Raw genomic sequence first — 12,167 nt, 5'->3', positions numbered from 1 at the left:
TAGATCTCGACTGAGGTGACTGATTATCTTGTGAACGCTTTGCTGGAAAGAAGAAACTGTTAGATCTCGACTGAGGTTACTTATTGTCGTGTGAACCCTTTGTTAGAAAGAAGAAACTGTTAGACCTCGACTGAGGTGACTGATTATCTTGTGAACGCTTTGCTGGAAAGAAGAAACTGTTAGACCTCGCCTGAAGTTACTGCTTATCCTGTGAACGCTTTGTTAGAAAGAAGAGTCCAAGAGTAACGTCTTTCTTGTCTACTGTCAGTCGTTATGGTGTGAACCTACGACATCTGGCGGGATCTGTGAATTTGCCCTCGGACTTCGGTAGTCGCAATGCCCCAGAGTGCACTAGTCAGAACTGTCAAATTTGCAAATTTATAATAGAGACTGAGGACTCTGTTGTGCGCGCTTTGTATGGTGCAAATACTGCGGCCTCGGGTCTTCAACTGCCTTACGCATCCAGATCAGCTTGGAAAGACATTCAGCAAAGCTGCCCAGACTTACGCCGCGTTCATGCTCATCTCAGGCAGGGTACTAGACCATCCAAGAAGCTAACTAATGTTCGGGATGTCAAAAGATATTTGAACGATGTTTCCATTTCAAGAGACAATATTTTGGTGGTGACGCGAACTGATCCTCTCGTGTCTTCTGTTAACCTCATTGTAGTTCCGCGCTCTATTGCTGACGGACTTGTGACTGTGCTTCACATTAAGCTTGATCACCCATCTAAACATCAACTTGTGTTAGCCGTGAAAAGACAATTGCATCTTTTAGACTTAGTTCAAGTTGTTGATCGTGTACACAATGCATGTAATGTGTGTGCTTCCTTAAAGTCTGTGCCTAAGACTATAATTGAACAATCATCCGAAGAAGCTCCTGAAATTGTCGGTGCTTCTTTTGCTGTGGACGTTCTACGCCGCAGCAAGCAGATGATTTTGGTTTTGCGGGAAACCGTCAGCTCTTTGACCAAATCTTGTATCATTGACAATGAAAGAGCTGAGACATTACGTAGTGCATTACTCAGTCTTATGGTTGAGTTACATCCACTTGACGGACCAATGGCAGTAGTTAGATGTGACCCAGCACCAGGTTTTATTGCATTACAACAAGACGACGTTTTACGCAGACACCGTGTAGTTTGGGATGTGGGTAGAGTCAAGAACCCAAACAAGAACCCTGTTGCAGAAAAAGCTATTCTCGAGCTTGAATCTGAAATAGTTCGACAAGAACCTGGCGGTCATCCACTTACACCACTACAGTTAGCAACTGCTACTGCGCGATTAAACTCCAGGATTCGACATGCAGGCCTTTCTTCTAGAGAAATATGGACACAGAGAAGTCAATTCACAAATGAGCAGATTCTCTTATCTGATAGGGAGCTTATTTTGAAACAACATGATAACCGACTCGGCAATCATCAGTTTAGTGTTAAGTCTAAATGCAAAAGTGATACTTCAAATGCAGTACCCAATATCAGTGTTGGTGATTTAGTGTATTTATATTCCGATAGGAAGAAGCATCAATGTCGTGATCATTATTTGGTTGTGTCTGTTGATAGTGCTAATCAGTGGTGCTTTATTAAGAAATACATAGGCAATCAATTAAGAGCATTGTCTTATAAAGTCAAGATAAGTGAGTGTTACCATGTTCCTTGTCAATCAAGTGTTGAGTCGCGAGTGCCTTTGTGTCACAATTCAGTGGATAGTGATTCCGAGGATTTACCGGTAACCCATCCGCATCCTCCATCAACGCAAGTCTTCGTTCCTCCTACACTCACCCAGCCCAGTGTGGAGATGGAGTCTCAAATTCCTACTCAGAAAGATTTGACTTCTTATGACAATCCCCAGGAAGCAGAGGCGCTAGTTCCCGTCCTTGACTTGCCTGAAGGACCATGCAGTCAGCACATTTCTAGGCCCCAACGTGCACGAGAACAGCCTAAGCATTTAAGTGATTATGTTTTACGTTGAACTTTGTTCTCGTGTTTGTTACATTTTGTCTAACATTTACACATCACCTTTTTCTACCATGTGCAAATAAATATGTTACTAACTACAGTAACATGTAAGTTTTTCAGTTGTCGTCATTTTCTAGTTCAAATTACTTAAGTTGTGCTAATATAAGCCTGTTTATCATTGTTACTGTTCCTTTATTTTTATTACAAGCTTAGTTACTTTTTTTTACTAGTTTGATGTTCATAGTACATGTCCAGAAGAGTAAATCACTTATTAGCCTGAGATGTTTTTAGATAACCTACATGTATATGTATAGACAGTTATTTTCTTAAAATATTCATTATCACTGGCACTTGAACTATTCCTGGATACTTTTATTGAAGTGTTGGTATGTCCACATAACTATTAACATTTTGATTGCCAAATTGCTTCTCCTACACATATAAACCGTTTTATTTCAGGGGTATGTTTTTTTGTGGAAAATTAAGATTTGTGTAATGTTACTTAACGGCTGGCAACTTTTATTCTCCTGAGTGAGTAATTGATATGAACAAATATGCATATAATATATTATATCAGTCTTTGAGGGGGAGAAAAGAGGTAGCGCCAATATATTTGGTTATTTTTGGTGTTTCGTTGTACTTGATATGGGTAGAGTGACTTCCCTTGTTTATAAGACATTCATTGAAGTTGTCTAATAAACGTTTTGCCGAAGATTATCTTGTCTGTCAATCCTAAGGCTCCTACTAACTACTGGCGTCCTGCTCAATCAATTAACATTAATTGTCATCACATTAAGATGAATACGTACAACATCATTTCCCGTAATGTGCACGATTCTTGTTGAAGTTTAAAACACAAAACCACTTTTCGATCTTTTTTTTAATCGGTTCAAATCACGATTAATGATGCACGCATACCGCAAGATTTTGCTCGTGACTGACTTTTTAGTCGGTGGAGGCCTAACGATATATCTGTGACAGCGAACAATCTTATCTCAATATTTGTTAGAGTGGTGAAACAAACGCAGAAGGATTATGTTACTCATAACATTCAACTCGCAACCAACGGCCATTAGTGTTATCTGCCTTACATACATGATGATATAAAGTTCATTAAATCAATGCATGAAATAATCCTATTCATCATCATAAATGAAATCGCTATCCTTTATAGACAATATAACAACAAAACATCTGGAACAAACGAGCAGGCTGCTACGCAATTATGTTTTCTGATTTGATTCTGCTGTCTCTATATAGATTGATCAACAGAGTTGCATCGCTTTTGAATTAAATGTTGCACCATATGGTGCATTTTGTGGTTCTAGATCAATCTCAATAAGTGATTTACATCGGCATAGCATACATTATCTTCGAATCAATAGTATGAGACGCGTTCTGAGAAAACTGGGCATAATGCATGTGCGTAAAGTGTCGTCCCAGATTAGCCTGTGCAGTCCGTACAGGCTAATCAGGGACGACACTTTCTTCTTAAATTGGATTTTTGCTAAAAAGAGACTTCATTTAAACGAAAAATGTCATACAAGCGAAAAGCGTCGTCCCTAATGAGCCTGTGCGAACTGCACAGGCTAATCTGGGACGACACTTTACTCAAATGAATTATGCCCAGTTTTCTCAGAACACGACTCATCTAAACGACAATTTAAATTTGAATGAATAACTTTAATTTTAAACGCTTTGGTAACCCATTTGGCATGTCATCACATACTATGTATCGTTTGAATAAAAATGAAACACATGTATTTGATAACAAATAGAAAGTAATTACAAACCATTTAAATGTTACATGTGAATATGAGTCTGTGATTCTGCGGAGTTTTCTCTATGAGCCGCGCTCGGGGAAAACCGGTCGTAATGCAAGTACTTAAAAAGTTGTCCTAGATAAGCCTCTGTAGTCCACACAGGCTTACCAGGAACGATAATTTCCACCTGCACTAAAAATCGTTTAGAAGTGACTTCGTCCGAACTAAAATGCGTTGGCAAACGTGGGGCGATATTTAACGCACATGAGTTAAGAACGGATTCACCAGAGCACGGCTCATAAAAACTCCAAAAGTAATGGTATGTTACACAGCTTCACGTCTTATATCATATATTCAAACCTAGAACATATACCTTTACATGTCAAACTCATAATAGCATTGTCAATTATTTCATAAATCAAGTATAGTTTTCACTGGAAATTCAAAATTTGAAAATAAGATACATGTAATATTTTCATAAATCTTAATAGATATTACTCAGATTGAATTAAGCTTTAAACAGCAAAAACGTAATAAACATGAATTAAACAGGATTAGGTATGGAAAGTGCCAAATCCCAATAAGTATTCGTAACACATGTATGTATAATAGCCCCGTCACACCGGACTGGCGTCCTTACGGCGACATAAGACTGTGTTTCTGGAAATTTCTGATTGTCGTAGTAAGAACGCAAGTGTTTTTTTTTGGTAAAAATGCTGTTTTTCGCCGTCCCGTCAGCGTCCTGGTTTATTTCGTTCTGCGCGTCCTCACGGCGTCCTTAATACGTCCCTAAAGATGCACTGGGGTCGCAGTAGGAACGCCAAAGTTGTAGTAGGGTCGCAACAGACGCCGTAAGGACGCAATAAGTCGCATTAAGGACGCCATAGTCGCAATAAAGTCGCAGTACGGTCGTCTTGCAGTTAATAATCATTTTCTTTGGGTTTGAGCGGCGACCACACGACGTCCATAGCGACCTTACAGCGACCCTACCACGACCCTACTACGACTATTGCGTCCTTAACAGAACGCCGTAAAAACGCCGGACTCCGGCGACCACTTTGAACATATTCAAAGTGATCGCCGTGGGCTCGCGTCCTGGGCAATTTTCTGCGTCTTCACTGCGTCCTCTTGCGTCCTTACTGCGTTCCTCCGGCGTCTATGGCGTCCTTACTGCGACCTGGGTCGCCGTAAGGACGCAGTAAGGACGCCAGTCCGGTGTGACGGGGGTATTACAAGTTTGCACTAAAGCATCAATTTATACTTCGATGATTCCAACTAAAACAAGATGTGTTTGTGAAACACTATGTCCCCCCCCCATATATTTGACCTTTGACATTAAAGGATGACCTTGACCTTTCAATGCTCAAAATGTTTAGCTCCATGAGCTACGCATGCATGCCAAATATCAAGTTGCTATCTTCAATATTGCAAAAGTTATGGCCAATGTTAAAGTGTGACGCAAACAAACCAACAAACCAACAGACAGGGCAAAAACAATATGTCCCCCAGTATAGACTGGTGGACATTATATAAATATTACATGGCTGACAGGGTGACAGTAAATTTGTCAACTTGAGGAAATACTGTCAACCAAGGCGAAGCCGATGTTGACAGTATTTTTCGAAAGTTGACAACTTTACTGTCACCCTGTCAGACATGTAATATTTATTTTATTATACCGAACAAACTTTTCAAACATGAACAATTTATAAGAACCATGAACAATTTTAAGATTCAATAATTGTAGTAAAATTCAGCAATGAATAACCATTTATATTTTGATAACAAAAATAAAAGTTCGCTGGCTAACACAGTCGAGTATTCTTTCCTAATGGTGCAGTACAATACCAAATGTCACTGGTCTCTTGAAATGATTCTAACGGTCTTTGCCATAATGCCTCGAGTTTAGGGCTCAGTTTAGATAGGTACTTCTCAAAGCATCAGACTGGACAAAACGTACTGCCAGGCTGCTCGTAGATCTTTCCTTCTCCTGTGGTATCATCAGGCGTATCGTCAATCCTAAAAAAGATGAATTCATTTAATTAGGCACTGGTCTGACATTTAAAATTGCCTGAAACCGAAAATATATTTTTTTTGCTAAAAGATTATGCGGTTTCACCACTAAAATTCCATGTAATTTATGGGGGGTTTTCCTATGTCAGACAAATTAACAGCCCCCTGTTATAGTTAAATTCTTTGCAGCAACTGCCAGCTTTTAGTAAAATTACTACGATTTGAAAGGTTGACATAATATATATTTTGTAATTGAACCTACCCGTGATTTTTTGTTGATTCTGCGACGACCTGGTGTATAAACTTTCTCCCAGTTGATTCAGTTGCTATAGTAATGTTGACTTCGTCATTGACCTTAAATTCTCTTGACCTCTCCTCAGAAGGTAGTGCATTAAGTTAAACCACACACTGTTTTAAAAACCACATGGAGTGTTATTGTGTTAATATTAAACGGTACACTGTTGCAACTTAATTTTTCCAGATCGCTGTCGAACATTACAGGTTTGTGGTCGACACTCCCATGTCCACTTCGCTTAAGCTGCTTAACTTTTGACTTGTAGGTTTTATTACTTGATGAAAATTTCTGGTCTTTCAAATTAATGTTATACGTGCTTAAGAGATGCTTGGAAATTCCCTACTTCAGACTGTCCAAAGTTTTTTCTTTAGTTTCTCGCCGTTTTTCTGACATACAGATGCATAGAAAAAGCGTAACTCAATAACTGGTTGTTAAGTTCCGTTGGATTTTCCGAAGCTAGTCAACTCGTACTTAAGTCAACACGTACCTTCGGTCAACTCGTACCCGATTTGGTTAACTCGCACACGAGTTTTGGTCAACACTTACCCCCACTAGTCAACTCGTACCCAATTTGGTCAACACTTAAAAACCCTCCTAAAAATTATTTATATATATCAATGTTTTTTTTCATGTTTTTGATAAGAATATAGGTTATAATTTTATCTTGCTTTTTTGTGATTTTTTTTTCAAAAGTAGACATGTTCATTATTATTACACGTGTATAATTGACATGACGCCGCCTGTCAATCAAATCCTTATCTAAGAATTGATCTACCAATCAGCGATCGATTAATCGGGCGCGTGAGTTAGCAACGGACTGTCCGCCATTTTCTAGACAAGCTTTGTCTAGGTTCACTTTTATTTCAACGAGTATCTTTTGTTTTCCTCTTTTAAAAACGTAGATGAATTAAATGGTAAAACGGTGTCAATAAGGATTATGTAACTCGGACAATCGATATCCTGACATATTAGTTGGTGGCATTGAATTTATATCGTTTCCAAAGCCGAAAACAGATCTTGAGAAGTGTATGAGATGGATAAATGCAAGCGGTCGTCCCCACGAACAACTGAACGTCAACACTGTCAAAGACAATTACAACATCTTATTATCGAATAAAGTATTTAAATAGTTTATGTTATCGATCTGATAATCACATAATAGTTAATGGTTTTTAATAGTTTTGTCAGTTACTAGGTGATTAATAGAAGCCAGATTCATCTGAATTACTTTAAGAGAAAAAAAAACAGCATGAAGCCTTATTCATGCTGTGTTTTATTACTCTGATAGTAATGCACTTAATTGTCATTATACATGTTATTAGAAAGTGACACGTGATATCTTATCTTAATAACGGTATCTACACATGTGCAGACATGTGGTGTCACCAATGAACGCTTTTAATCCACATTTGGAGATCGAATGCCTAGCTCTATTTTTTTTTAACGAGTTTCGTTTATTTTGTTCGAAAAAAACTCGGAAATGACATATGGCAAAACGGTGTAAATAGGGATTATGTAACTCAGACATTCGGTATCCAGAAAGATTTCCAATGCGGAAATGCGGTCTTGACAAGAGCGAGTGGATGCTTCAATGTGTAGAATTACCGAGATCCCCCTTAAAGAACATGAATTTATTGTAAAAAATGGAAATGTCATATAAGCAATAACTAAGCATTATTAAGTATGAATTATATCACGTGTGCATGTAAAATAATAGAGAATATTGGTACCCACTTTGCGTAACTTAACGAAATCCCCGTTATAAATCGAGTTATTGTGTGTGTCAGAAACAATTGAAAACCATGGTATGTTACTTTTTAATAAAAACGTATCGATAAATGCCATTGTATAAGAGTTATTATTACTGATTTAAGCAATAAATGCGGTAACTTTGGGGAAGTCGGTACCTGCGCGTGCGTCTGATACTGGTAGCTTTATTAAGTAGCCTGACTGAATTTTCGCTAATTTATATCAGACTATGACCAAACTGATTGTGTTGTTTTGCACTTTCAATTATAGTGATTGATAAGTGTCCAATAAGCTATGTTTAATATTATTAATATCACTTTTATAGGTAATAACATGTGGGATTTCGGTACCCACTCGGCGTCAGAAAGCGCGTGAAACTTCACCGGAATCCCAGTTATAAAGCGATATTTCGTGTTAAATACAGGGAAAAAGTTTCGTGAATATTTTCGTAAATAACATGGGTGAATACCGGTGTAGAAGTGTTAATTTTTGCTAATACCACCATTACACGTAGTAACAGGTTCGATTTCGGTAAGCGCGCAAGCGTTTGAGAGCGCGTTTAATGTTCCGAAAAACCTGTTATAAATAGCTGATGTTCTCTATAAACGTATATGTTTGCATTTGCATAATAACTAAATGACACAAATCCCTTTTACAAGTGTTTTATGGTGTGCAAAAGTCCATAAAAATCATCCGGAATATCACGTAAATCTATATGCAATCTATAGGCAAAGAAGCCATTTTGGTGTGAGATGTAAACAGTCGTAAACTGCTGGACTACTGACATCCTCAGTCGAGAGCCAACGATCACTGAATGTTTCGACCCATTAATCTCGATACATTCTCCTGGTGGTGGGTCCGCAGGGGTTGATCAATCCCCTACGTGTCAGTAGACGGCTGCCAGCTCCTCTCTTCTCTCCTTAGCCAAAGCCATCTCGATGCTCTCTCCGCTGCATCCCCAAGTCTGTTGACCGCTCGCTTTCTGTCTCTTCCTGTCAGGCCAAGTGCAGTGAAAAGTCTCCAGAGAGACTTTGACGGAAATGCTCGGACGCCTGTATCTTTCTTGTGTAAGGGCTGTCTGGCAAGATGATAGTGTATGTTCTAGCGTGCCTATCTTTCCGCAAAGTTGGCAGGTTGGGTCGTCACATTTTCCCCATCTGTGCAGGTTTTCTGGTGAAGGTAGCAGGTCGTAGACTGACCTGAGCAGGAAACTGATGCGCAGAGGTTCGCTACGCCAGATATCCACCCATGTCATCTTCTTTCCTGTAGTCTGCCACTTTGTCCAAGCACCCTGTCACCCCATTGCCACTGCCCTTATGCCTCGATCTTCTTCTTCGGCCAGACGTACCTCTGCCTGGACCATCTCCCTCCTTGTCCTACTGTCCGCCTTCTTTCAGCTCCTCGACTCCGCAGAGCCCAGACCTTGTGTTCCCACTGCCGTTGTTCCCACAATGTCTTTGTGTCGCAGGCGGCTCTCGGCTTGCGCTACAGCATGGCTAGCGGACCACTTTCTTCCCGTCCTGGTCTCAACACCTGCTCTTCGGACCATGTCATCCCTTGAATCCTTCAGTGTCATGACAAGTCTGGCCTTTGCCACCTTGTACTCCTCCACCAACGAACTCAATGGGAGCTGTAGTTGATTTGATCGTCGATAGAGCCCAATGTTGCTGAAGCTGGGTGGTACGCCAAGCCACTTTCGCAAATGCTTACTAATGGTTCTCTCCAGTCCTTCCACCACTGTTGTTGCCACCTCATAAAGCCTCAGTGGCCACATCAGACGTGGGAGAAGTCCATTCTGCAATAACCAGGCCTTGAATTTGCCAGGTAGTCCGCTTCTGTCAATCTGCTTCAGCCCTTCAGTGAGCTGGTTCTTGATGCGCTTGATGTTGTTCCCATCTTGGAGTTTAGCATCATACCACTTCCCAAGGCATTTAATGGGGCTGTCCATTATCGATGGTATGTCCTCACCTTGCACTGTCAGATTGAATTTCTTGGTAGGTTGGCCTTTCCTGATAACAAGTGCTCTGGACTTTCTGGGTTTGAACCTCATTCTGGACCAAGTTGCTGCCTCTTCTAGGGCCGAAAGCATCCACCTTGCTTGAATGTGGGTCTTTGCTGTCAGAGTGAGGTCATCCATGAATCCCTTAACTGGAGGTAGGTAGATTCCTGTTGCTGCTTTTGGACCACGTGTCTCTCTCTTCGCCGCATTAATGATGAGGTTCATACCCATCACAAACAGGACCACAGAGATTGTGCATCCTGTGACAATGCCTTTCTCCAAGCTTTGCCATGCTGTTGTCTTGTCTCCCACAGCAAAGCGTAGCTTAATGCCTCTGTACTAGTCTTTTACCAGGTTACAAACGTGTTCTGGTACATGATACTGCTCAAGTGCCTTCTCAATCAACTTGTGGGGTATTGATCCATGAGCGTTGTCAAGGTCTAGCCACACTACAGTCAGGTCATCATGGTTCACTCGTGCTTCCCGAATCACTTGGCTGAGAACACTGGTATGCTCGACGCATCCTGAAAATCCGGGAACTCCGCCCTTCTGAATTGACGTATCAACGTAGTTGTTGTCAGTAAGGAACGTTGTCAGTCACTTGGCTAGGACTGCAAAGAATATCTTCCCCTCTACGTTGAGCAGAGAAATGGTCCGGAACTGACCAATATCCTTCGAGTCCTTCTCCTTTGGGGCGAATATTCCCTCTGCTCTCTTCCAGCAATCTGGGATTTTGTCTATTCTCCAAATAACTCTAAGTAGGGTCCATAGTTTCCGAAGTATGCCTGGGCACATCTTATAGACACGATAAGGAATGCCATTCGGGCCTGGGGCTGAGCCTGTCCTCGCTTTTTTCACCACGTGCTGTACCTTAGACAATGATGGCTCCTTTGTGTCCAAAGGAGTTTCTGTAGGGTCTTCTGGTTCTAGCCTTGAACAGTCACCCAGTGGAACCTCCCGTGAAGGATCACTGTGGACATTGCGTAAGTACTGTTCTATGTCCTCCATACTGCTCTCTACTATTCCTGATCGTTCGTTGTCAAGGATGTCTTTGGAGAACTGGTATGGATTCTGGATGAATCTAGCTCTCTGTCTCTCCCTCTTCCTTTTCCTCTGTCTTGTTTGATCAGCCTTGTTGAGAGTGCTCAGTTTCTCTCGTAAAGTGCTTCGTAACTGTTGGAGTCCTACTTTCTCTTCTTCATTGGCTTTTCTATACTGCCTCTTTACACTTGTAAGCTCCTTTCTGGTCTGTTTGATTAGCCTCTGTCTTCTGCTGATGATTGGGGCTGGCTTCTCTGGTTTCTTCTCAGCCAAGCCAAACCTCTCTTTGCTTACAGTATCGATGAGGCCCGTCATAGCTCTTACCTTTCGGTCAGCTGGACCCTGGAGGGTTGTTTCCAGTATAGCGGAGACGTCTCGATCTAGCTCCTGCCACGCTCGCCGGTCTGTCGTCTTGGGCCATGCAATCCGCGGGCGCCTCTTCTCATCATCTCCCGGAGCTGTTTGTACTTGTGGTGCTGGTTCTGCATGTGCTGGAGTGTCATCGTCCAGTGGGGGGAGCAGATCAAGAAGAGGGTCATGGTCGTCCTCTTCCTGCTGCCTGCCCTGGGTGTTTGAAACCAGATTCTCAGAAGCGTAGAGGTTCCTAGTTCTATGGGATTCTTCCCGACTTGGATCCTCCAACGTCTCACCAGGTGTACCACCTGAGCGTTGCGTCTGGGTGTCTGATTTCCCACAATCAGTCCTGGCTTGATGTATTCGCAGTCCCCTTAGATTCTTGCAGATCTTGTCACATTTGCCACACTTCACTACTGCTACTTCTCCGGTCAATGTCCGTTGTGTTAGCTTGTCTAGGTTTGCTACCCGCTGAGCCACGTGATTAAGTGGGCGGAGCGATCATCGTCCAGCATTCGTCATGTCCATTATAAACGACGTGTTTGTCTTGCCTACATCTGACACGTGATGTAATTGTCGGCGTATTGTTTGATAAAATGTTGACTAATAACACATTTATGACAATAGGACCGTCGGCGATTTGTTAAATAAATTGTTTGTCGTTCATGTATCTAGTCACTTCGGCATCTGGTTACTTCTGCGCCGTAAAAAAGTGCCACTTCGGCACTCGGGTTTTACCAGTTAAGCATTCACAGTTAGTCACTTCGGCACTGGTATATTATAACATATTTAATTGATGTTGAATCATTTTGCAAAGTATATACACAAGTCGCGTTGCCAATTAAAATAGGTGTGATGTATTTTTCCTCAGTTGGCCAGATCAAAGTTTAATAGCAATTAATTTAAAGGCAAGTTAATTGATACATAAAAGAGTTTGGTATAATTAGATATAGCACATCGAAAAATTGCGTGTTGTTTGTGTATATACTAGATTTA

The sequence above is a fragment of the Dreissena polymorpha genome, chromosome 1 (assembly GCF_020536995.1).
Source record: "Dreissena polymorpha isolate Duluth1 chromosome 1, UMN_Dpol_1.0, whole genome shotgun sequence".
Lineage (NCBI taxonomy): Eukaryota > Metazoa > Mollusca > Bivalvia > Myida > Dreissenidae > Dreissena > Dreissena polymorpha.
This window is presented reverse-complemented; position numbering follows the sequence as displayed.